This window comes from Sander lucioperca, chromosome 7 (genome assembly GCF_008315115.2).
Source record: "Sander lucioperca isolate FBNREF2018 chromosome 7, SLUC_FBN_1.2, whole genome shotgun sequence".
NCBI lineage: Eukaryota > Metazoa > Chordata > Actinopteri > Perciformes > Percidae > Sander > Sander lucioperca.
The window spans coordinates 2,053,544-2,080,587 of record NC_050179.1 but is presented as its reverse complement, the minus strand read 5'-3'; the positions used below and the strand labels follow the sequence as shown (position 1 = coordinate 2,080,587).

Here is a 27,044-nt window from a genome sequence, read left to right as displayed (position 1 = left end):
TACTTTTTCCATGAAATAAAAGCATGTCAATAAACTAAACATGTCTGGCTCTTGATGTGATTGTCATTTTCCAGTGTGGCCCTTAGTGACATTGAGTTTGACGCCCCTGCCTTAGATCATAACTTCACAGAAATGAGATAGACCTAATGGCCTTCACAAAACTTTTCCTACTTTTCTTTAAGCACCATGTCAATGTGCCTCCTTTGTCCTGATTGATGATGCCTTCTGACTGCAGCTCTCTGCTGGGGGATGTTATAAGCCAGACTCCTCTGTAAAAAGCGGGTTGGAGGGGCGTGGAGATAAGGACCCTGCCCTTTGCCCTCTCCCACCACTTCTAGCTGTTTGATAACAATAACGGAGGCAGAGAAAGGGCTCCTCGGGGCAGACGAGTGATGTTGACCCCAAGTGTTACGCCCTGTGGGGGCAAAAAGATTATCACGTAGACATCACAGTTTCAGCTGCTGCAGCTGGGGGGAGCTGGAGGGGGGGGGGGGGGGGGGGTTGAGTAACAAAGGGAGCCTCAGGAAATGACTAAATCCATACAGACAAAGATTCAACATTTCATCCAAAGCATCAGATGCAGTGCACTCGGCTCTTCCTCTCCGTCACTCTTGCGCAGAGCAGACGATATTAAACTAACGCATTGATTTTCAGACTGATTTCAGCTTTAATGGATGAAATAATGAGGTCAGAGTCAGCCTGATATGAGACTGCATTCCTCGTGTCACCTCTTGAAAGTTAAACAGTTAGAAGAGAAAGAAAGAGTGACACTATATATTTACTTATGTAGACACACAAATACATGTCATCTATCCTCTGTTGGGAGGTGAAATGTCTTCCTGTGGGAAGTGCACGGCACGTTTTCCTCAAGAAACACATTCTCACTGCTGCTCTAATGTCAGAATGTATACTTAGGCAAGCCAAGGAGATGTGTTGGGTTGGGTTGGATGTTTAAAGATGCTGTGGGATTTGATTTTCTTCATGGACAAGGATTACTACTTGAGATTCAAAACAGATATAAGTCATTTGCATATTCATTCTGGCAGGATGAGAGCTGACCTACCCCATCCAATCTATTTCCATCAAAAGGCATATTGGATTTCTGATTTGAGGGATAACAGAATTGCTTGTACCCAGATTTTTATTTAGGGCAGACATTGTGAAGGTTAGGAGTGAATGTGTGGAGATTGATGCTTGACAGAGAGGGTCACTTTATGTATAATCAAAGTTGGGCAACCATGAGCTGTGAAATCTGTGTGCGGGGATTTTAAATGTCCCCTCTTTGCGATGCAGACGCCAGCAAATAAATCATGTCCGACTTATCACAAGTGGCACGCCTCTCAAGGCCTGATTGTCAGCAGGAGAAAAATGAGAACATAGCAAGGATGATTTTGATCTGTTCAGGGACCCGGGACAGATGAATCATTCAGTTTCCTCCAGCCAGACTGATCTCATGAAGTGGCGTATGTATGACACGCCAATTCGTATGCCATTATTGGCGTGTTATCAAGACGCATACTCGCTTTTTAGCGTGTTTATCAACGGTGTTTGGCCTCCATTGACTTACATTACCTTGCGATTGCATGTGAATTTACACCATAGCGAGTGGTATGAAAGGGCGAAAATCCGCATAGGGAGGTTGGTCGGGGTGGTGGATGGGTAAAACACAGGACTTTCACCCAGGAGACCGGGGATTGTGTCCCGTGTGTCACGTTTCCTTCGTGCCCCGCATGTCAATGTTTCCTAAACTCAACCGTTGCTTTCTTCTTTTACTAAACCCAACCCCGTTCTTCTTTTCCTAAACCCAAACGGTTCTTCTTTTCCTAAACACAACCCGCATATACAGCACTCAAAATGCATGCACATAACACGCCACTTGTAGAAAGTGGCGTGTTTGTTTACGTCCGCTGTACAGTATCTCACAAAAGTGAGTACACACCTCACATTTTAGTAAATATTTCATTATATCTTTTAATGGGACAACACTGAAGAAATTACACTTTGCTACAATGTAAAGTATTAAGTGTACAGCTTGTATAACAGTGTAAATGTGCTGTCCCCTCCATGCCAATCTCTAGGTATGGTGAAGGGTATGTGATGATGTGGGGCTATTTTAATTCCAAAGGCCAAGGGAACTTTATCAGGATGCATAATAACTGGCCTTTAAAAATAAAAATCTGCCTGCCTCTATGGGAATTTAACATAGGGGTGTACTCACTTTTGTTGCCAGCGGTTTAGACATTAATGGCTGTGTGTTGAGTTATTTTGAGGGGACAGCACATTTACACTGTTATACAAGCTGTACACTTAATACTTTACATTGTAGCAAGGTGTAATTTCTTCAGTGTTGTCCCATTAAAAGATATAATGAAATATTTACTAAAATGTGAGGGGTGTACTCACTTTTGTGAGATACTGTATATAGCGTAGACATACACGCGGATAGCTCAAAATGCGTACAGATAACACGCCACTTGGCTTAAAGGACAATTCCGGCGCAAAACGAACCTAGGGGTTATTAACTGTTGTGTACCTACTCTGTCCCATACTTTCTATGGAGATTCCACGTTGTACGGCGTTCGACTAGTCATGACTGGTTTTCAAGATGTCTACCGCAAGTAAACATGAACGCGACTGTCTTTATAATCTATCTTTTTAATAAACTATCTGTACACTTACAACATTGTCAATGCTTCGGTTCACATTTAGGGACCCTAATTATGCTAACGTTAAAGTGTGGTGATGTTTCGAGCCTTTTTAGTGGTATTAAATGGCGATTTAATTTGAGTGTCCCCATGCCCTACATACTAGCATTGTAAGCTAACCAGCGGTCCGCAGTAGCCTCGTTAAAGCTCCAAACTCATTCGATTAGCATGAAAACATGTCCCAGAGAGCAACAGAGTAGGTACACAACAGTTAATAACCCCTAGGTTCGTTTTGCGCTGGAATTGTCCTTTAAGAAAGTGGGCGTGTGTGTTTACGTGAAGTCATGATGTCATGTTGCTCCAGCTGACAAAGTCACATTTTCAAGATTGTTTTTTTCTCAGCAGAAATGTTGACATTTGAAAAGCAGCTCAAGTAAGTGGGATGTGATTAGTTTCATGACAAGTCCTCATATATAGTAGCGAACGGTTTACAATGATTCATTAAAAAAACTTAAGTGCAGCGTCTGTTAAAAAGCCCTTCTGTTAGGAGTTAAAAATCCATTAGTTAAATGATGAGGAAACCCCTCATTTGCATACCTCAGCCTTGGCATTTATTAAAATATATGGGACAAGTTTACTATATGTTTTTGCATACATTTACAATACTGTTGTGAGAATGAGACAGCTCTTTTTACCTCTTCTTGTCTCAGGAGAATAATCATAGCTGTTTTGATATATTGTAAGATGAATGTAAAGACTGACACCCTGTGTTTATTTGGCTTTTCCTCCTGTTTCTGAGAGTAGTGAACTCCTGCAAACTGTCAGCACCGAGTTGATTAATGAAACAAGTCATAGGCATTCATCAGGCTCCACTACCTTTTTTATATGCAATTTCATTCTCCTATGCACAGTGTGCATTAGAGGATATGTATGTTGGTGTGTAATTCCTCTTATTTTCTCAGAGGCTGCTGTAGCATTTTTGCAATTCAGAGTCAAATTACAGGGATCTTGGTGCAGTTTGTCTCTCAAATCATATAATATAGACATCATAAGCACACATTTCATCTAATGGAAAATTGAAGCTCTTTTTTTCTCTTGGATTCACTCTGCACAACTGGCAGAGCCTCAGTGGAATTTAAGCACCATTAAGGAAGATAGCTTTACTTTGAAAATCCATTTCCTCTACGCCTGGATACTACATAATGTGGCTGGATCTCATGCTCGGTTTTGTTGAGCTTTCCTCCCATAACGCTGGAGCATGTGTTGAGCTGGAGCTGCTCTGACAGAAATTGTGAAGTGTCTTGTTCGAGTGTGGTCTAACACCTACGCTACACTGTAAACCAAGACAGCTGGAGTTCAGTGGTGAAAATCGGTCAATGTGTAAGACAAAAATTCAACATGTAATTTGTTGAAAATGGGGACTTTAAACAAAACAAACAGCGAATAAGTCCACTTTTAAACCCTGGCTGTGCGCTGTGGTGCTTTTTTGTATTTACTGGAAATGTTAGCCACGCTATGAGAGTTGTATGTTGATTTACAAACTCATTGAATGTGCTTTTGATTTTGTAGTGGATGGCTCTACACCCCATAATGATGACTCTTTAACAATGTGTAACAGCTCATCTCTGGGGGCCCAATTCACTGAAGTTACATCACTGTTGATGCAGTTTAAGGGGAAAGGAGCTTTACAGCACCCTCATCTTTACACCAGTGTGTCACATCACATTATCTGATCAGTGTTTATGAAATGAACTCCCCTTATTTAGTAATTTCTGTCCTCGCAAACATAGCAACATACTCACTCAGCTGCTCCTTCACAGTATCAGTGTTGGCGTCGTTAATTGCTCATCTCTGTCTAAAACTTTCATGGATTTCACATGTTCACAGGGAGTTTTGGTAATGAAAATTGCCCCCATGACATCACACCACATAGCGACCCTATTTGGATGAGGCAGCATACTGAACAGAGGGGACCCACATGCTTGGGTTGTGGTCACGTTGGTTTTGGGTTTTGTAGGCCCATGGTGTAATGAAGGAAAGATGGCAGAGAGCCATATGAAGAAAGGCCTATTATGAGAACAACATTCCCAGATCTACAAGCAAGAAGCCCCCGAGCACACTTTGCGATGACAACATTCAATTTGCTGATGGCAGGCAAATGTTGTTTTAGACAAGAACTGAAAGAAAAATCAGCAAGCTGTTGTCTTTTATTTCTTGAATTTTAGCGGGTTGTTGAGGCATGTAAACAATCAGATACAAAACAAAACAATATTGGAAAGGTTTTCTTCTTTTAGGAAATACACTTATTTATTTTCTTTCCGACAGTAACCCATTAATGTCAGTCTCATGTATGTGTATTAAAGGAATAGTTTGACATTTTTGGAAATACCTTATTTGTTTTCTTTCCTAAGGTTAACTACATGCAACAGCTGATTAGCACAGCTTAGCATAAAGACTGACAGAGGAATTAAACAAATGAGATGTAACGTTTTAGTGAGCTTTCAAGGTGCTGGTAGGCGGATTGGACAAAGCCAGGCTAGCTGTGCTCTCTGCTTCTCATCTAATGGTACGTGTCCACATGGGCGTTTTTTGACGGCAGGCATCGCCCCGCTTCCCAGCATAGGACGCTTGGTGGGCTTGCCACTAGCAAATAGCAATTTTTTTTCAATGACCACTGACAAGCAAAGAACAGGCTCCACCCCTCGTCGACCCTGAGTTCGGCACCTGATTGGACGAATGCTTCACTCGTGGGCTGTCTGCTACTGGATTTCAAAACGGACCAACATGGCGACTCGTTTGGAAACTTTTTTTTAAAAAGGCGATGTTGTGCACATCCATGTAGTTGCTGGTGAAGGCCAAATAATGTTCAAAGAAAGTTAGTTTAGTCCGCACAACAGTTGAATGCTCACACATTTCGGCCGACAATTTGGCCTTCCTCAGGTGTATTTGATTACACTGACCCATGACCCTTGTCTGGTTTCGTCACATCTGGTCATATGATATGCGAAAAATAAACACACGTTGAAATATTATTCAGACATAAATATACATAAACATACTTAATTATAAAGTGAAACAGTGAGGTCATTATTTTGTCATCTTAATTGCTCCATCTGAATAGTATTTGTATGTATATTTGTGTCTGAATAATATTTCAGTGTATGTTTATATTTTGCATATGACGAAACCAGATAAGGGTCATGGGTCACTGTAATCAAATACACCTGAGGACGCCAAATTGTCGGCCGAAACATTGTGTGTGCCTTATTTGCACAATTAAAGTATTTTAAAGTTGTGACGCTACCAGAATGCATTGCCTGTCTGCTTACAATGAATGGGAGACGTGGAAATGATGCTTGCCAGTGGACACATACTATTAATGCTAAGCTAAGATAACCGGCATCAGGCTGTATCTTCATATTCAGCATACAGACATGAGAGTGATATTGATTTCTCTTCTAACGCTCAGGAAGAAAGTGAATAACTGTATTTCCCAAATTGTTGAACTATTCCTTTAAAAACAGAGCCAGAGTCAAGATGTAGTTAGCTTAGCTTAGCATACATACTGGAAGCTGGAGGAAACAGCTAATGTGGCTCTCTCCAAATGGAAAAAATACTAAATCATGTCTTGTTTGCATAATGTATCTTGCCCAATTTATTTATATATGAACAGAAAAGTAGGCTTATTTTGAATTTTAGAACGTCTTTATGCTACAATAAACTAACCTTCGTCCCGAGTCCAGTTCTATTCCTTAAATGACGAGGCTACAGGCCAAGTGTTAACAGATTGGTGCTGCTACAATAACAATTGTACTTTGTACATGCATTTACTGTAGGTCTAGGCTGATCATGTGAGTGATTATACTGTTTGCATAGCTTGAACACTGTATGAAAATAAAGGTAGACAGAGAAAGAGAAAGGTCTGTAATCAGAGCTCAGGCACCAAACCCTGTGCTGACAACTGCAAACTGAATTTCCTCTCGTACCTGTTGTGTTCTGCTGGTGTCAGGTTCCCTGGGGGGAAGGAGATTAATATGTCATACTGTGTCTCTGATCCTTCACCCTGTGTGCACTCATTACACTCTCTGCTGTGTCGTCTTTGCCCACATCCTCCGTCTGATCCTGCTTTTGACTGAACTCTGCTAGCACAAAACAGCACCGATGTAAGAATACAAAAAACATAAACCTAAAATATGTGCTGTTAGCTGTTTATTCAAACTCCGAAATTGTTACTCACACTGACAGTCTCCTTCTTGTTTGTGCCCCACGAGGGAGTAATTTGGCTGAAAGCATCAAGGAGCAGTTTAGGATAAAAGTAGAATCAGTGAAAAAACACAGTTTCTTTGGTTGGGAATCCATTGTTGCACGAAGAGTTGAAGAAAAAAAGAGAAAGGGGGGATTTATGGGAGACACATGCCTCTACAGTATAGCAAGATCTATGCTTTGTGAGGCTGTTGCACACCATCCAGATGGCTAATGGCTCTCTGTGCCTCTCCTGCAATTGTGAATTGTCATCTTCTTTAAACCACTGACACAGCTGGAGGCCAGCCAAAACATGTTGGAATACATGAAAAAAGAAATCAATCCATGATCAATAGAGTAAAGCATCCAACCATTCAAATGGCTACACAGCTGTGTTTGATTAGCCAGCGTGGAGATCAATGAGGGATCCTTCTGTGAGTGTTCAGCTGTGTCAGGATCTGCAAAATGGTGACAGCATGCAGGCCATGTGCCTGTCAAACCACACAATAACATAAACACTGTACAATATAATACAATCCAATATGACAACTAAGCAATGGATGAACTCAAATCTGGCATAGGGCTGACTCAATTTCACATGATTACCTTCACAAAGGTAATATTTATTGAAGGGCTGTTATATTTGCATTGCCTTATATTGAACAGTTGACTGCGTGGAGGTAACTCTTGTTTGCTTGTTGCCAGTCTTATCACAGATATAAAATGGGGAACAGTAAAAAGGTGAGAGAGATGAGGAGGGTTTGTCTGACTGTTTTTAAATGTTTGAAAAATATCCTAAATTGCAGGAAGAGTTTGACATTTTGGGAAATCCTTATTCACTTTCTTCCCGAGAGTTATGAGAAGATCAATACTCGTGCCTGTACGGAGAGTTGTATCAATCTTCTCATCTAACTCTTGGCAAGAAAGCAAGAAGGCCTAAACTTGTTTCCCAAAATGTTTCTTTGATATTTGTTGTATTGAACTGTATTTTAATATAGTGCAAAACACCTTTCCAAAATATATTCTCTAATTTATCTTATTTTGTGAAAGAAATAACTATATTTTGCTTTATAGTTTTATTTTGTTAGCCAACAGACTCACATCAGGTGTGTCATGATAATGTCATATCATGACTTTACCAAAATATGATTACATGTAAAAATGTTAAATGATATTAAGGTATAAAGTGTATTGATTATTCACTATACAATAAAACTGCCCAGTCATATACAATACATTAGTATTGATTATGTTGTGCACTGCATGGCAAGGTGCTGGATTGTACTAAACAGAATTTACTGTACATTGTACTGTACAGGTAGAGGTATCCAGCACAGAGGATACTTGTTTCTGATTGGACAAATTGTGCATTATCTTTAGATAGTCTCTTTGATGTAGCGGCCAGTAGCTGGAGGGCTACTTGTTTCCGCTTTGGCTGTCTTTACCTTTTGAAGTTAATTAATCTTTACACCAAGGTTGACGAAGATTGTGACGATACTTGTATGTGGCAAATGTTCATGGTATTATTGGGATAACCCACTTTAATATTAATACATAACTGCATGGGTTTTTTGTGCATTTTCCAGCTCTGTTTGAACATGAACATTATATAATGAAAACTGCCCATATATATCATTTATAATCGCACCACATAGAATGCAAAAAGCTACTTTTTCACTTATTATGCAAAGCACCCCTGATTTTGTGATGATGATGATGAAGTATGATTTTTAACAATTTTTTAGGCATTTCTGCCTTTATTGGATAGTAAAGCTGAGATATGAAAGGGGAGAGAGAGGGGGGAAGACATGCAGGAAAATCATCACAGGTCTAATTCGAGCCCTGGACTTTCTGCGTCGAGGAATAAACCTCTGCATATGTACGCCCGCTCTACCAACTGAGCTAACCAGCCACAGCTTCGGCCTGTTTAAAACACTGAATACTGCATCATGCGTCCCTCTTCCACAGCCCAAGCCTGCAGGACATTTTCCCTTTTATGTTTGATTAAGGGCAAGAGCTGCTTTTTACAGCCTTGGACACCTGCGGGTCAGAAACCCTACACACCTACAAAGAGAGTCGGTGCGTAACCCTTTGAACCTGTTCATTCTCCCCTCTGGTCGTTCGCTGCATTCCTCCTGCTCTGACAATGTTATTGCTTTTTGTCTTAACCAGTCTGTACACGGCGCATGCATCCTGGCAGGTGTAATGGCCAGTGTCAGATGTCATTCTCCGTGCTGGGGAGCTTAGACAAACCACTCAATAAATTTCACAGATGAAACGTGCACGGTCAGAGAAAGGTCATACCTATTCATTAGCCACAGTAGCTGTTAAAACTGCATTAGCTTCATTCTGTTGTCTTTGGCATAACAGGGACATTGACATTGTGGCTTCTGTAAAGGTTGGATCAATTTCAAAATAGTGCAAACTAAATTACTTTGTTTTCACTGTTATTTGCATGACATGACAACTTTGTCCTATATTTTTGGATGAGAGATGAGGTTTTTCTCAAGGTCTTTGCAGAAAGAGAGGGACAGGAAGAAAACGAGAGGGAGAGGGAGGGACAGTGGGAGCACTGCGCCCTGCAGTCAGCATGCTGTAGTCATTAGTTTTTGTGGTGGGGAGCTTTATTGCTTCCCACTCGTGTTAAGTCAATCCAACAATTTACTCTGCTGCCCTCGCTCTCTCTCTCCTCTGACAGTTTCATGTACAACTGTTATGTCTATGGACGTTTCTGGTCAATCAGTGAAATGTTCTGGATGGGTGAGCCAGCGGTCTGTCAGCCCTCCGGTTGAAGCCGTAGCTACAGTTCCTCAAGGCAACATTATGGTGGGTGGAGCTTTTCATCTTGGAGCCCTTAACTGGATGGCTGCAGGCCAGTGGCTAGGACAGCCTCCAGCTATTGATGTCATCGCGGCTTTTCTGGTATCAACACCCTCAGGATGTGTGCTCAGCCGTGGTTGTTTGTTTCCATAGGACAACAGCAAGTCGCAATACTATCCGAACACTTTTTTAAGGCTTATTTTGTGCCTGTGTCCTTATTTTAGCTGTGTCTCGCCGCTAGTCGCTAAACATACAGTAAGTGAAGCTAAATGGGAGACAAAAGTGAGATGAAGTGTAATGTAGCAGCGTTTTTTGAACACTGATTACAGGGGTCATCAACAAAGGCCTATTTTGGTGCTGTTAAAGTTGCTGACCTGGAGCTGACGGGGAACGATTGTGTTTCACATGCTCCTGCAGGCTGTTCTGTCCTGCTTTCGCAGCCCAGAGGCAAACACACTATCACATTTTCCACCAAAGGGCATCAGCTTCTGCACTCCAACCTTCAGATTGTATTTTTGTCTCTGTCTGGGCTCACGCGTCACACGGTCACCGCAAGAGACAGCACAAGCCTTTTTTGCATCTGACTGATAGTCACATCGTGGTAGGTTGTATCTCCATAATATTTGATGACAGGAGAAGTGACTGTCAGTTGCTGGCCATGTCGTCTCTAGGTCCTCTCAAGTCTATTGACTGTCCATCACTGTCTCCCTGTTTTTATTGATTTTCTTTTTTTGATTTCCGCTCCACACTCCTGCTACACCCAACTTATCACTCCTCACTGTCTTTCTTTTCTCTCACATTGTACATCTGTCTTTTGGTCATCCAGGTCTCTCTTGGTTTCTCTGAAAGGAAATATGAGTCACTGTCTAGAGTAAGTAGAGAGTATGTTGCTCTGGTTTTACACACTTTTTGCCAAAAGGGAAAAACTTTAAAACTAACTTGTATTCTAAATTATTCTAATTATTCTGACCTGAATTTGTAAGTGCACCACATTAACATTCAGCACAGTGTCTGTTCTCCAGTAGGCCATACACGGTACTAATATGATGTCATATTTTTTTTTTATTATGTTTAAATCCAAATTAATTAAGGGACTATACCAAAATTATTGGGGTGTGGAAGGATAGGGAAATACCCTACCCAGCCCTAATATTGTTTTCATTGAAAAATGACATACACTTGTGTGTGTGTGTAGGAGCCACATATTGGATGTTGTTTATGGTCTCATTTATGTTGTTTGTTGATTATTGTGTTGTGCACTGATATGGCAGGTGGTGGCCGTTTTCATCGCAGTTTGAGCGGAAGTGATAATCTATTTGTTTGCTTCACCTGTGCACCTGGGATTTTTGGGCATTGACAGAGAGGGGGTGAGCCTGGGAGCGAACACTTTCTGTTGACCGCATCATGTAATACGCTGCATTAATGCAATTATTCTACTCACCAGGTAACAATTACATTTGGTAACTGCAGTGCTAAGTGTATTTTACGTGTGGAAGAAGAAGAATAAAAATCATTGCAATAAAATCTCGAGCGCGTCACAGTGTGTATCTCTCAGTGTTTAGCCCCTCGCGGCAGCAATATTTTGGACTGCTTACAGCCGCAACACTAAGTTTTGTCTAAATAATACATGTATGGCAAACATGATAACATCCAAGCATTGTTAGATAAAGAGCTGCTAAGTAAACAGTATTGCAGCCACAGAATGTGTGAAACGAGCACAGGCGGCAGCACTGTGGCTTCTGTTCTGAGAATATAATTAGATCAGATGATGATATAGCCTAATAGGTATTAGATCCAATGTCTGACTGTCCCTTAAAATCAGTTATTATGATGCCTGAGTCGCGTTTCTTCCAAGCTGTTTCAAAGAGCACAGTGTTAAATATCAAAACGGATACCATCTTTGTATGAATCTAGAATGAGAAAAAGTTGAGAAGACCCTGCTCTCCAAGGAATATACCTACTGACTACTCTCCCTCCAGCAAAAAGAAAAAAAATACATAACCCTCACCCTTCTCTGACCCCTTCTCCCCCGCAAATAATGTTTCCACAGTCCCTTACATGTTTTATATGTGAGGTAAACCTCTGACCCTGCCAAGACTTTATGCCATGCTCGCCCAACCCCAAAGGATATGACGGTATATGTGACTAAGCTTATACAAAAAGTGTATGTAAATGTTTGAAGTGTAAATGCCGACAGTATGCACAATATAATATTTAGCAGCACTGGATATTTGAATGTCTCTTTGAACCATAGAGTCACTTTTATCCAGTCAGAGTGAATTATTCACAACTGGAGTTTCACCAGGGCTACAAGAAAGAAAAACACACACAGACCTCTTTTTTTATTTGTGCATGTGTGCACGTGCATGCACATGAAACCCCTCACGGAGCGTGGCTGCCGTCTGGTGCAGAGACGTCTTCTGCCGAGTCAGATTACCTGTCATTCAGGAGGTTGCCATATCTGATAAGATGATGAGTCCTGCTTCAGTGGCAATTTGAGTGTCATTTTTCCACTATGGGCCCAGGGTGTTTTCTTGCATGTGACGGATAAAGCAAAGAAAATCCCCTCTTTTCCCCTGTTTAACAGTTTTATGGTGAGTTTATCAGTGATTTACTTATGTTTTGACCTAGAGTAAATAAATGGATTGCCAAAACCACCCCTTCAGGGAGGATATGAATGGCTTGCCAGTCACTCATTGGCAAATAAAAGGTTCTTTGGCAAATATATATTCCCTGCAGGGGCCGAGTGGCACCGGTGTGGCACAAGCTGCTATTTTTCACTGACTTCCTTTCCATTCACAAGCTGATGGTGGTGCCCCACTGAAGCTCCTCTTCTTTCTTGACACATTTATTAAACCATCAGCATTTAATTACTTCACTGACTTCTCTTTCATTCACAATACACTCACAATATATAGGCCATTAAAACATAGTGCTTTAAAGATCAGACACTGGCATCTTGTTCTCTCATTAATTTAAGGTACAAATTAAAGTTTCACTCCATCTAACTGAACTTTAATGATCAATTGAGCCACACAGCATTCAGAGAGATATAGTCAGACATCCTTGCACTGCCTTTGATGCTGTTTTGCCATTTCAGTCACAAATCTGGGCGATTAACAGTGTAGTTCTTATGCAGTATTTTGTCGTAATTTCTTTTCCTCGCAAAAATTTGTTTTCTGTGTAGGTGTGTGTTTCTAGATAGTTTTCATCCCCATTTCACCAAAATCAAAAGTTAATTAAAAACAAAGTGGCTCAGAGTTTTAGGAGCTCAGGTTTTGCCCGTTTGTTTCTCCTTGATTAGTTAAACCGAAAGCATTAATAGACCATTTGTGGGACGCCATAAATCTTGCATCCTAAATGGCTTCCATGAATGATATGAGATATATACGAATGGTATGAGAGGGAGACTGCATTATGATCACAATGCAAGTATGAAAGTATTTAAATATGCCTTGTGTTATTTATAATTTAAACAAACAGTTGTCCCTGTCCAAGCATTTCATGCAGGAAAAGGTTTCGTCAAGTAACTCTGTTGAGAAAGACAAGTAAAGTAAGTCAACATTATTTGTTTTTCAATAAAAAGGCAATAACGTGGCAAGGCAACTTCCACCAGCAATGCATTTGAACAATCACCTTTAATTCTGGTGCTCCTTCTTGTCTGAAATGGGACTATATGCTGTAAATCAATAGGTTGTCATTTATTTTCTTTGTAATGCTGCATGCCTGTGTATCTTCGCTGTATGGCAGCATAATCAGTTTATTTTTATGGGAAGTGGGTGGAAGAAAGAGGATGGAAAGAAACTATCAATGAATGACTTAATTCTCACAAACAACAGCTCTTTATTTCAGCACCCAGGAGCAAAATCAGGCAGGCACTACATGATGATTGGGTGATAATGTTGCATTTACCAAAAGCGCAGGTTTTAGCGATCCCTCACTTCATAAATCGTTGTTAGTGTTCATAAAATGCAGGATTCAGATGTAAAAGAATAAAGGACTAATCCAAGAGAGGATGCTCTAATCATAAACCATCCAACAGGAAGCATCCATTTACCAGCCGCCTAGTTAACAGGTAGACGTCTCCCGTTACAGATATTAGACCATCAGCTTCCTTGAAAATGCTTCATTGGAGAGAAAATAACAGAAAATTGTTTTTTAAATTTAAAATTATTTCTACTTCCCACATTACCAGATAATAGACTCTAGGCTGGCTTTTATTTCATCTGCAACACAAAAACAAATCAGTTTTCTGTATTAGATATTAGAGTGGAAAACATCCTCTGACATGTGATTTAGTGGTTTAATGGTTTAGTTGATGGCAACAAGGGGCAGCAGTGTATTTTGGATTCCTGCTCAGCACAGACTTCTTAAAGCAGCCATATTATGCTCATTTTCAGGTTCATATTGTATTTTAAGGTTGTACCAGAATAGGTTTACATGGTTTAATTTTCAAAAAACACCATATTTTTGTTGTACTGCAGTGCTCTCTCTCACTGCTGCAGCTCCTCTTTTCACCTGGTCTCTGTTTTAGCTACAGAGTGAGACCTCTTTTCTTCTTCTTCTTCTTCTGTACTATCTTTGATTGCACTGCACATGCCCAGTAGCTCAGATGTAGATCATGTCAGCTAGCTAGCTCCATAGACAGTAAAAGAAAGGCTGTTTCTACAACTTTGGTCAGTTACAAGGCAGGACTAGCTGGGAGACTTCTAAATGAGGGGCGCACATGTAAGTAGTTCTTTTGTAGATTATGGTGAACTTGTGTGTGTTGTAGCAGTGCTTTGCTATTGAGAACGAGGTAGCATGCTAGCGTTAGCATGCTAGCGTTAGCATTAGCGCTACGAGCTAATGGTTGCAGTTAGCCTGCTCGTTTCGGCTTGTGACGTCACAAGCCGTGCCGATTTTGAACAGCTCACCCAGAGACTGAAGGCAGGACACATTCAGAAACTGTATCTCACTCTAAACAGCATGGATAGATTTTTTTCAAAGTTTGTATGTGTGTGGAAGCACCAGAGACACAAAAGAACACCCTAAATCCCAGAAAAAGTGATTTTTTCATAATATGGGCACTTTAAACGTCGTTATTGTATCAACTACCTATCAACGGTAGAGTAAGTAAGATGATTCAACAACTGCTTGGCTTAGTTAAGTTTCTCTCATCATTTCAAATGTATTTATAAACCAATTTCAGTAATTGGCGAAGTATGATATTTACAGAATAGGCATTTACATTTTAGGTTTCTCAATTAAAGAACAGGTTCAGATGTTTTCAAGTCTATCTTAATATAATACATGCCCATATATTATGAACATTGAAAGAGTTATTGGTCACTGGAATCATTCCTTTCTTTCATATTGGCTGTGAAATCCCTTCCTTTAGGAGGAGTCCAGGGGGGCAAAATGCTTGTCTTGTTTTGTGGAAATTTCACACTAATAAAAGACTGTAACTTTGTAAGATAGATACCCTCTTGATTTGGATCTCAGACTGCCTTATATTAGCTTCAGTTGAACTTCAGAATATGTTTTTGCACAGAACGAGGACTGTGGATTTTGACGATTTTGAGGTAAAAATCTTATTTGCTGTATTTTACCATATGATAACGCTTTCATGTCAGTTAGCTTAGCTTAGCATAAAGACTTGAAATGGGGAAACAGCTTGACTGTTCTGTCCAAAGATAAGAAAATCCACCTACTGTACCAGCACCTCTAAAGTTAATTAGCATGATAATCCGTGCAAAAACCGCAGTGTAAAAAGAACGGGTCATGGGTTACGTGTCGGTCTGTTTCTTGGCAGGACACAGTAACTTCCTGGAGGTTGCCTGGCTAAGAAATAGTCCAGCACATAACCCCTCATAAAACCACAACTTATCCTTTTTACACTTCAAAAGATGAGAAGATTGATACCGCTCTCAGAGAGTGGTATACATTTTCTCATCTAACTCTCATGCATATTTTCCAAAATGTTGAATTATTCCGCTGAACCAATCATCTGCAAAGCAATTATGGTCTACACCCATTGTGCTCCATCTTGCAAGCAACAAGCAATCCAATGGTTACTACCTGACATGCTTATTAGAAAACATACTACATATTTTACATGCAAACAGTGCGTAAACAAGCCTGCTCTATAATATCTGAAGTGAAGTTTCTCTAGTGGCTTTTTCCCTCCAGCAACAACTGATAAAGTCCCCTGCTGCTGCCTCACACACATCATCTGTTTTGACCTCCACTCAGGAGTTTCTAAGTCCTCGATTGCTGTTCAGGTTGACTTTGCAACAAACTGTTGCCGTTCAACTTCCACCCAAGCTTTCAAGCCCTGCTGCTTCACCTCTGCTGCCAAATCAGTATACATCAATTTCCTTTCATACGCCTCATCTGCTGCTTTCTCCCATCACACTGTGAGATCTTCAGAATACACACCTGTCTCTGCCATAACACAGAGTCTGACTTTAAGGTACTGTATGATTTTCTCCAGGACTGGCAGGACTTTCCACAAACAGATTCCCGTTTCCCTGGGTACCTAATTCACTGCCTCTTTCAACTTTCATGACAAAAAGTAATAAAAAATTTTTCTGTGAGCTAACAAATGAATTTTTTACCTATTTCCTAGCAGTTGTTGCTGCTCATTGTTATGTTACCAGGTGCGCTGGGACGGACAAAATATCTCTACTATATCTTTTTACTGGGATTTTGGGGGTAAGTGTAAGAAGGTAGCACATTGGATTCTCTGCCTTTCTCCATCTTCTTTGTCCATCCATGTAGGCTACTGTACGTACCTGCCATTTAAATAGTTTAGGTAACTAATGTATAGAGTGATTCACAACATGGACATGTGCTTTTCAAATGAAAGACAACAACAACAATTATACATATTTTTACTTGTGGTTGTGAAACATTTAATTTGATAAGTCATATTGTTTCTCCTGAATAGCTGGACAAAATTCTTTAAATGATTATTTCGACTTTTGGGAAATATGCTTATTTGCTTTTTTGCCCAGAGTTAGATCAGAAGAATGATACCACTCTTATGTCTGCATGCTAAATATTAAGCTATAGCCAACAGCCTGTTAGCTTAGCTTAGTATCAAGGCTGGAAATAGAGGAAAAGACCTAGCCTGGCTCCGTCCAAAGGTAACACATCCTGCCTACCAGCACCACTAAAGTTCCTGAGTCTCTGCTGGTTGCCTGGTAACCTCGCGCTGAAGACAAGACTCCAGGAAGTGACCTTCAGGCAGAGCAAGGCTAGCTGTTTCTCCTTGTTTTCAGTCTTTGTACTAAGCTAAGCTAACTGTCTGCTGGCTGTAGTTCCATATTTATGTTACTGAGGGTGGTATAGATCCTTTCATGCAACAATTCAATGCATTTCTTAAATGTGTATGCTATTCCCATAAAGAACCTGTATCAATGAGATACCTCCTTGACTTTTTTGTGTGTTTATAGACCGGTTCGCACTGCTACCAGGACATTCAAACCAACATGGCTGCCAAACAGCAGCTCCCATAATGCCCTCAAAGCAGGGACTCTAAACTTTGAGAAACTGCAGTGTGATATTTGTCAAAATGTCCATGTGCAGCACTCAATGCAATTTTGTTGTTTGTTTTCGAGGCAGCTCTATCGCTGAATTTAGACACACTGCTGTTGAGGACACATTTTTCTCTGTGTCTTCTGTGTTTTGTTTCCACATCAATCACTTTGGGCCAGATGGGTCCCTGCTGAAGTTCAGGAGGATGCTCAAATAATGAAAAAAAGAATGAAAGAAAGAAAAAGAAGCTGTTGAAGAAATGTAGCAGAGCAGCAGTATGTAGGAAGACACTAATAGCACTTAAAAATCAGAATTTATGTGAGTGGGTTGAAGTCACGTAATGGTCATGGTGGGCATAGTTACTAAAACAAAGGTTGTTATCAGGCGTAATGGACAGAATGAAAACTGATTTGTGTTGCGCTTCAAGCAGGAATCCTACAGATTAATTGATAACAGTCTTAACAGTTGGCCTAAATGTGTTCCCTGTTGGTTTAATTTGGTTATTCACCTTCAAGGCATGAATGCTAGGCAGATTTGGTCGGTACTTTTACCGGTACCGAACGAATCACGTCGGTACTACCGAGTATTGGTTCACGTAAAATCAAACAGTGCCAAATTTCGGTACCTGAGAGTAAGCGCAAGCTTATCTGTCCTCTCTGCATGTTGACAGAGAGCAGAGGTCCGACACACACGCGCGCGCAGAGGTGCGGATGGAGCAAACTACATCGGCTCTGCAGTTTTGCTGAAGTCACAGTGAGTCACGGCAATGCCGATAAAGTGGTTTAAAGTATGGTTACAGTTTTTCAAAACTTCACGCAGACACCTTTCACTGTGATATGATATTAATGGCGAGCCGAAAGCGGTCGCAATGCTGTTGACATTACATTTCCTCTGAGACGAGCAGGCACAACGGTGGTTTTTGTGCCCTGGGGACTGACTGACAGGCTGAGGTTGCAGGGCAAGGCAACTTTATTTCTACAGCACCTTTCAGCAACAAGGCAATTCAAAGTGCTTTACATGAAACATTAAAGACCAATAAAAAACGGTCATGATGAAAATAAAACAGGCTAAAATATAATAATATACAAATACAAGAATAAAAGTTACAGTGAGTAAGAAATTAATAATTATTCAATTTAATAGGTTGTAGGGACGGGTTTGGGAGGAGAGAGGGAGGGGTTTTATTTTTGTTTTTGTTTAATTTCTGTCAGTGTAAAATATTCTAAATAAATAACATAATGTTCTAAGTAAATAGGTGTGGAATTATTTTTACAACTGAAATAATTTTTTTGTAATTACAGAGGGAAAGTACCGAAAAAAGTACTGTTGGGTACCGGGAACCGAATTCCGGGTACCGGTATCGGTAGTGGTATTGGTTCAGATGCGAAAGGTACCCAACCCTATTTCAGCTTCACCGTGGCCATCAGATAATTTCAAGGCTTTGGTTCCAGTTCACAACTGTTGGTCGCTTTGTGAAAGTTGCGGCAACTCCCGACCCATGCCTTTTTAAATAGCTGATATGATTTGATGCCGTCCATATATATATATATATATATATATATATATATATATATATATATATATATATATATATATGGTGGAAACATCTGGTTGATGGCCCCTGACAAATTCAAAGGTCACTATGTCACTGTCATTCATCCTTCACTTTGACATGGCTTGGAGTAGTGAGAGGGCCGCACAACCCTGCGCCGATAACATAAAGGTAGCTAATGTGACGTGGCATAATGTGATTCATATAGACTACTACCACACTTTTAAATCCTCTTATGTGAACGGAGTCAAAGGACGATTAGCGACCTTGTGTGCAGTGTTATCTGGAGTAAATCAGAAAACACATCTGTGCTTCAGCTCACATGCTCTGAGGCACTTTATCTTCACGGCACGCTCTACTGTCAAACTTGCACTAATACCAAAGATGCATACAAGGGTCACTCATGGGTACAGTCCAAGAGGGGGCATTGTTGGTGAAAATGAAAAGAAAACAGGGAAGACCATCAGTCTAATGGCCGAGGCAGAGCTTTAACTTTGATCTCCTCTCTGATTGGAACAGGCAGCTGAGTGTTTTAGAAAACTCTAGAAGGCAGACTTCAGTTTGAGGCGTAGGCCCTCTATTCATACTCAAACGCTCCATCAAGACCTTGGCTGTAATACCCCTGGCAGCCAAGTCAGCATTATATAATGCATATGAGAGTGTCTATTGTGAAAACAGAAGTAGACTGCTCTTAATGGCTTAAGGGCACTACGTGACGCAAACAGAAGATCAATTATATAACTCATTACTTGCAAGCAAAGCAACAACAAGAAGTAAATGAAGAATGGATGGCAGTTCGAGCAAATATCACAAGCCTATTACAGTAATACCAGTGTGGAGACTTTTTACCACAAGACTGTTGACAGGATGATATTAAACTATGACAGGCCTCTGGGTGTTACTTCTCTCATTTAGCTGAACAAGACACAGGACTCATAAGGCTGGCACAAGGCTTAGGAGTCCATAAATTCATTCAATTCATGTCATTTTCGCACTCAGTGCAATTAATAGTCTAAAAAGAGTTTCTGTGCAATAGCAGTCAGCCAGTCATGCATTCAATAATGCTAGCCATTGGCACTATTGTGCTAATTTTGACTGAAACTCTCTGTACTTGACTCGCATTAATGCCTCGCTGACTTTGGGATCATGGAAGTTGGCCTCAAGTGAGGAATTGAGGCAAGCAGAACATTTGGAAAACAAGTTAACATAACACCCACTTTGAGATCACGCCCTTCATTCAGAGTTTCTCCAAAGTACCTTGAGATGAGTAATTGATATTGTTTAATAAGAGTACTTTCTGTTGATACAGTTGAGGTGTTAATGCATGTGGACACTTCACTGAATCTCACGCGAGCACGAGCAGTCATGATTTTTCAAACATCCCAAAGGCTGCGTCACGTCAAAGTTAGACCATTATTCTTCATGGAAAAACACTTAAATAAATACAGAAGATTTGACTTCACTTTTTAAATGGTCACTCTTTAAATCTAAGCTCTCTCTGGTTGGCTAATTTCCAGCTCTGCTTATGCAGCCAAGTGCATTAAGCTGTGCAGATGAAGTGCCCCAGCCAACCAAGCAGAAAAACAACTTGTGCCTGCCTGGACTGGTCGGGGTGGGGCCAGCCCGGGTTCGGTTTGGACTCCATAGTGCCTGGGACTTGCCCATCATTAATTACCACTAATGAGTTGCGCATGAGTGGCCTAATGTTGATGGACTGAACATCCCATTCATGGGATATGGGATACAATACTCTGAGGGGACATGTGGGGAATGTGGCTATGCTGGTTGGAGGGGTGTAGCAGCAAAGATTGCATTTTGATGGTGAAGATGAATAATCACTGAGGGAAGAAGAGTATGATGAAGAGAGAAGTGCTAGTTTCCTGATTTATCGTGCTGGGGGATTAAGTCGTTCTGAAGCTTTTCTCAACAGACTTTTATTTTATTTTAGAGCAAACCATGAGTGTGAGGTAGAAATCTCTGAAGTACATGCTTTGAGTAGCACACTATTTGTGTCTTTAAAAGACTACAGTATCCGTGTTTTGCTGTTTTAAACTTTTTGGTGAACCCCACCTCAGGAACTGAGCAGAGAGTTGAACACTGAACTTGGCCGTTTCAACAATGACTCCCTTTTTGCATTTATATTCCTGGCGTGCAGTGTGTATCTCAGAACTCGAACAGAGGAAAAGAGGGAGACTGTTCCATTCCAGCTCCATGCCTGTGTATTTGGATTTGGAGCGGCTGCTCCCTGCCAGCCAGCCTCCTCCGCCCTTCGTGCTTCTCACAGCAGAGCCAGTGTGCCTGGGGGAGAGGCTGGGAAAACATGTGGGGGAGAGCCCAGAGGAGTTGGAGGAAGACCCAGCCTACCTGCTGCCTGCAGCTGACTGGAGTCAGTTGGTGCGGGGCAGGCCCCCAAAATACGATACTTTCAATATTTGCTTTGGCTCAGTTTGTGTGTTCCATTAAAGGATGTACTGTTGGCAAGGGCTGTGACATTTTTAACCTGCAATAACAATCCTGCTTTGGGAACACATCCTTGTTTGAAACCTTGTGTGTTGCACTTCTTTTGCTAAGTTCTGTTAGTGATGCATGAGGTAGCAGCACTGTATCTGCCTCTTGAGTTTTATGGGTTAGAAGAGTAAGTGTACGAGGACATGTTTTGCTTTTTTTGAAAGATGAGCATGCATGACTGATTTAGTGAGTGATATTGCAAATTGCTCACTTACAGCTTGGCCGATGTTCACCCCCATGTATGAGAGCAATCGTTAAAAACTTAACAAAGAGGGCATTGTTTTCTGTCAGATTTTCCCCTTTTCCATAATAAGCAGTAGAGTTGAGGTGAAAGCTTTTGAGCATTGTTCAAAATGGAATCATGATCACATTTTCGATACAAGTGTTCTCACATTATCAAAGTGACAGGGATATTTGCTAAAGGCTGAACAGTGAACAGTGAGGGTCATCCCCCAGAGGAGGTGCTGGGGTAGGGGAAGCAACAGGGAGCGGCACACAGCCCCAGGCCTCATCACTCTTTGCCAGGCATGGCCCACTTCCAGTCAGTGTCTGTGCTACAGGCAGCCACTTTGCAAAGTCAGAATGATAGATTACGCTAGGTGAGTTAAACAATTACGGAGCAATTTGGAGCTCTATGCCTCATAAATTGCTGGTCTCCCATCCTGAAATATCTCAGGGAAGAGTAATGAATCAACATTCGGAAACAAAAGTCGGATAAACCGCTCAAGCTGTTCTTTGATGTTAATAACTCTCTTGCTTTATCTACTGTTTTGGTTTAAAAAAAAAAAAAAAAAAAAAAGGCTTGCTAAAGCATAAACATGCATGCTTACGCACATGCACAAATTAGATAAAGTCAAACATACAGGTGTAAGAAAAAAACACCCCTATTTACAAACTCACACAACACTGTGACATTGTGTTTTTATCCTCATATGATCAGGCAGCGCGGTAAGGAGAGCTTCATAGCTCTACACTGTGCAGGGTGTTATCACGCAGGTGACTGATAACTGACTCGCCTGCTGCCCACTGTGAATAAAACAAACCCGCATTTAGAAAGCAAATGAGAAACGAGAGAATAGGGCATGCGCTCGACGTGACTCCATAGTGACGCACAAGACGCCGGGGGTCTGGCCTGTTTGCTGGGACGGCAGCAGTTATCAGATAATTTACGCCAGTTTGCAGACATGAGACTCCTGGGAGGAGGGAGGAGCAGGCGGAAGATGGAGATACATTTTGTGGCTGGCAGTCAGGTGTCGATACTAAAATAAGGTTTACAGTGGCTTATATGTGTGAATGTGTGTGTGTACCATTTGAAACATAATAGAAAAGGTCATAGGAGGAAATAGAATAACAAACAGTTGAATGTAGATGAGAAAGTGGCCTGTTTGGAAAACAGAAAAGTTCTATTTTTAAAGTAGTGTAGGTCTGTGTGAGTGGTTACTGTGCACCACAGGAGCCACTGGAATGAAACATAGATGGACCTAAAGCATGACCAGGATAAGGCTGGTGTTAGTCTATGTTATTCTTACCGTCAACAGAACCCCTGAAAAGACCAAAACCAGTGTGTTAGTCTGTCTCTTAAAGATGCAGTAGGTAAGACTTATGAAACTAACTTTCTGTCATATTTGCTGAAACTGACCCTATGTTTGAGTAGAACTACATGAAAGAGGTAATTTAGAAAAAAATCCGGCTCCTCTGGCACCACCTACAGCCTGTAGTGTGATTTGCAAAAATCCACCGCTCCCTGTTCAGATCCTCCAATCAGGGTCGGGGGGGGCGGCATTCTGTGTCAATCACTGCTCATGCACACTAGGGCTGAACGATTAATTGCATTTGCAATAATATTGCGATATGTTAAAACGCATTTTCCTAATCGCAAAGGCTGCGATTTGGTCACGTGACTCGCGAGAGCAAATCAGTCTGCACTCCGCAGAGAAAGCATCAACTTAGCACTCCAACGCTACGCCGTACCTTGAGCAGATTTCTGTCATTCAAACAACTCTGAGTTGTAGTTTAAAACTTTTACAGCCATTTTAATAAAATGAAGGGTTTTATTCGGGCTCGAGTCAATACATGCAGTTAATGGATATAGGCACGCAGAACTGAAGGCTTGGTTAGCAACGATTAGCTCTGATTAGCGGTTAGCTCCAGTTAGCTAGCTCCGTTATAAAGATATGGAGTGGAGGAGACTGCCGCGGAGAGGGGTAACAACCAGACTCTGATAAATGACATTTGGGGAGCTTTCACAGCAGCGTGGCTGCGTTGTTTCAACGGTTTTATTAGTACAGTTAATCCCACGACAAGACCAGCAGCAGCATGCTACTACTAACGTAGCGATAGCCTCTCTGAGAAGTGCAACGTTGACGCTGTCATGCACGCGGGACGCAACTTCATGAGGGGAGGGAGGGGCTGGAGCCAGCTCCTCTGTGTGCACTGTAAAAAAAAAATACACCATGTATATACTGTATATACTATATTTTTACTTATTTAACTGTCTAGTAAAGTTCAAAGACAGTTTTTAAAAAGTGCAATCCACATGTTTACATATGTTTATTACAGTAAATTATCTAAATACTAAGTGTGGTAAAGCCACATATTTGTTTTTATATTTCTGCAATCTGCACTTTAGTTTGTGTGATTTGTTTCTGACTTTCATATGAATGTTAACACCAGGCTTGGTCAGTGCTCAATATACTACTGTGACTGAAGTAGTTAAATAAAAGATGTCATTCATATAAATTCATACATCACCTAATTTCATCATCACATACAGGCCTGGCCTCCAGGAAAGAACAGTTTGTTTAATCTATCTAATCTTGTGTTGTTCATACTATACAATGATGTATTGCTTGTCTTTGTTGAATAATACAGAAGAGAAAGAGCTTAAAAAATTCGATTATCGATCGATTATCGTAATTTGATTATTTTCAAAAATCTTTCAGCCCTAATGCACACACATTCATTCTCCCTTGTAGGGGGAGGGGCTTAGGAGACCGTTTTGGGCTTTAGCAGAAAGGGGGGGAGGGACTGAGAAGTTGTCGATGTTCAAATTCCTGTAGTCCTGTAAGTCCTGTATCTTCACAATCCTACCTACAGCACCTTTAATGCTTTCTATCGCCCATTTGGTCCTACTGTGTAAAAGGGACACAAATGAATAGCTTCAGTTTTTAAATAAAAGTTCAGTGATTTCCTTAAACAGCTCGGCACTGTAGTTTTTAGCAAATGACTTAAACAGGAGTAAATAGTGCAAATATTGGGGACCATTTTTCAGATGCGTTTAAATACACATTTGTTGCTCTAGTGAGTGTCTACAGCACCAGGACGATGTATGTGGGATTGAGTCAAAATCAGTGGTTGAATGTAACTAAGTACATTTACTCAAGTACTGTACTTAAGTACAAATTTAAGATACTTATACTTTACTTGAGTCTTTTCTTTTCATGCCACTTTCAACTTCTACTCCACTACATTTCAGAGAGAAATATTGTACTTTTTACTCCACTACATTAATCTGACAGCTTTAGTTACTAGTTACTTTACAAATTAAGATTTTTTCCACACTAAACATGTAGTTTATAAAATACAATGTTTTATTATAAATTAAACTACCCAACAATAGAACGGCCTACAAGTCCCGCTGAAATGATTAGTCGATTAAACACTTAGTGGATTGACAGAACAGTTTTGATTGTTTCCAGTTTCTAAAATGTGAGGATTTTTCTGCATTGAGTACTTTTAATTTTAATTCTTTAAGTACATTTTCCTGATGATACTTACATACTTTTACCTAAGTAACATTTTCAATGCAGGACTTTAACTTGTAACAGAGTATTTTAACAGTGTGGTATTAATACTTTTAAAAGTAAAGGAATAGTGTAAAGGATATCTCCACCACTGGTCAAAATAAACAGTGCCTGTGTTCATTGTAATGAAGGAACATATCACCTGTGCAGCGTTGTGGCTCATTGATGTGTTTTTAATATAACAAGTCTTTGTCGCAGACAAAAAAAGGATTTCTTGAAAATAAGAGAAAATAGAATATCACCAGAGTTATCCATTATGAGAGCAAGACATTTTCACGCTATGCATCCTCCACTGAACAGGCCACGCTGATGTCATCATTTGTCATCGCTCCTTACATCCAGCACTTTGTGTGCGATGTTTTGCCCAGAATATTTTGAATCATCCGCGCTTCCCTGATTACAAATGTCTTGTTCTTTTCTTTTGCTTTTAAAAGCGACATTTTCTCAATGACACTTGGTCACTTAGTCAGGTATTAATGCAAATAGCAAGAGTGGGAAATGTAGCTGCTGCAGCAGGACTCTAAACAGAGAAATGTGCAGTGCAGAAATGCTCATTAAACAGAAGCTACTGTAGAAATGTTGGTAAACACCATTAATAGTGCATGAGAGTTCATCTCACGCACAGAAAGACACATACAGACGCAAACAAAAGTATAGAACAAACATTCAAACATGCACACATTGGACTCAGGCAGTGACTGTACCTTTCCTGCCTTAAGGATTTACTGCGTTATCTATTTTTTGCACATTGCCTCATATTTATGGCGCTGAGTATTCATGTCCGAGAGAGCGTCTTCACTTAAAAGCTCCCAGTGTTTACAAGCAGCCCGATGTGATGTCATCCCTTTAAAATGACCTCAAGGAAAACAAATCTCATTTCATGACATTAGTCATATCCTTTAATGACTCCAGTGCCCTCAGTGCTAAATGAGCAATTACTTCAGAACATTGTTGCATTTTGCTGCGTCTGTTTGTCAAAAGTTCAGAGGCTTTTTTAAAATATTTTTCATCATAATCTACTGCGTCTCCATCCTTGATTTTACTGTAATGCGACAAACCACACAAACCCACTTTTTCCCATCCCTCCCCATATCAGATTATAATTGTAAGGAAGAAACTACCGTAGCGCAGCTTTTTAAGACTTTCCCAAAAGCTGGTAGAGAGGTAGTGCAGGGTGAGCGAAGAGATTACGGCTCACTGACTTCAGATCTTTCCCTGCTGCTGCTGATTGCCAGTATTGTCTGGAAAGCATCCTGCGGGAGGCGTTCGACTCATGGATATTACACACAGACTTATTACCCTTGACAGAAGAAATGAGATGAAAAGAGAGAAATAATAGCGAAAGAGCTGCTACCTCGGGGTGGAATAACACACAGCCTGCAGGAAGGCTGGTTTTCCTCTGACTGGAGAAGATTGCGTAATTCTAGTCGTGCCCTTGTTGTGCGCCGGTCACCCGTCACAAGTCCTTCCTATATATGTGTGTGTGTGTGTGTGTGTGTGTGTGTGTGTTTCAGTGTATGGTCTATTGTGTGTTGATGACTTGTATAGTATGTACTCGCATATGTGTTTTTTTGCTCGGCTTATTCACATCTGTCTGCTTTTTTTTAGCTCTTAGTTCCTGTGTGTTGCTATTTCCACGCAGCCTGCACTGATTCAGTGGCCACAGTCTCTGCTCAGCTGACCTGTCGTCTCTTTGTTGCCCATCTCTCTATTAGCTTTACTTTCTTTTAGCATTAGCTAATTGATGCTATATTTTTATTGCTGATGAGGTAATAAAATCCCGATAATTAAAGGACCAATCTGTGATTAAATTGTAATCAAAAGCAAATCCAGTAATCAAACACACAAACTGGAACCTGCTGTGACTCTCAAACTGATTGACAGAACTTTTAATACAAAACTAACAAAATCAATAGCGTTTCTGTCCACTTTGTGAATTTAAGTCCAATATTT

The 27,044-nt window shown here is 40.6% G+C and overlaps 1 protein-coding gene and 1 long non-coding RNA gene across 4 annotated transcripts in view; one reads left to right on the top strand and one right to left on the bottom strand.

Moving 5' to 3' along the window:
- The window catches only part of btbd11b (BTB (POZ) domain containing 11b), an 86,669-nt gene that overhangs the window by 22,319 nt on the left and 37,306 nt on the right, over positions 1 to 27,044 (top strand). The gene's annotated exons all lie outside the window — the stretch shown is intronic.
- LOC118495417 lies at positions 8 to 23,783 on the bottom strand. The gene is made up of 3 exons (XR_004897818.1): positions 23,772 to 23,783; positions 7,573 to 7,581; positions 8 to 110 (listed from the first exon to the last, which is right to left on the bottom strand). It is a non-coding gene; the product is annotated as an uncharacterized LOC118495417 (long non-coding RNA).